We start from the raw sequence: 494 nt of genomic DNA, 5'->3' as shown, positions 1-494 counted from the left end.
GACCTGTGGGCTCCAGCGATCCTTCCGCCTCAGCCTTCCAAGTAGCTGGAACTACAGGTGCATGATACCACACCCGGCTAATATTTTGATTTATTGTAGAGATGAGGTCTCACCTGCCCAGGCAGGTCTCGAACCCATGGGGTCAGGCAATTCACTCACCTCAGCTTTCCAAAGGCACGGGATTACAGGCTGAGCCACCGAGCCGGGTTTTTTTTTTTTTTTTTGGAGAGGGGAAGATTCTGCCACTCGGAACCATTAGAAAGCCTTACAGTCCAGCCACCCCCACCCAATTTTTTTTTTTTTTGAGTTGAAGTCTCACTCTATCACCCAGGCTGGAGTGCAGTGGCATGTTCATGGCCACCGCAGCGTCAACCTGCTGGACTCTGGTGATCCTTCTGCCTCAGCCTTCCAAGTAGCCAGAACTATAGGCACACGCTACCATGCCCGACGAACTCTGTATTTATTGTAGAGACAAGGTCTTGCCAAGTTGCCCA

Source organism: Carlito syrichta, unplaced genomic scaffold (assembly GCF_000164805.1).
Source record: "Carlito syrichta isolate Samal-C Ts95f unplaced genomic scaffold, Tarsius_syrichta-2.0.1 Scaffold303101, whole genome shotgun sequence".
Lineage (NCBI taxonomy): Eukaryota > Metazoa > Chordata > Mammalia > Primates > Tarsiidae > Carlito > Carlito syrichta.
Note: the sequence above shows the minus strand (reverse complement) of the source record.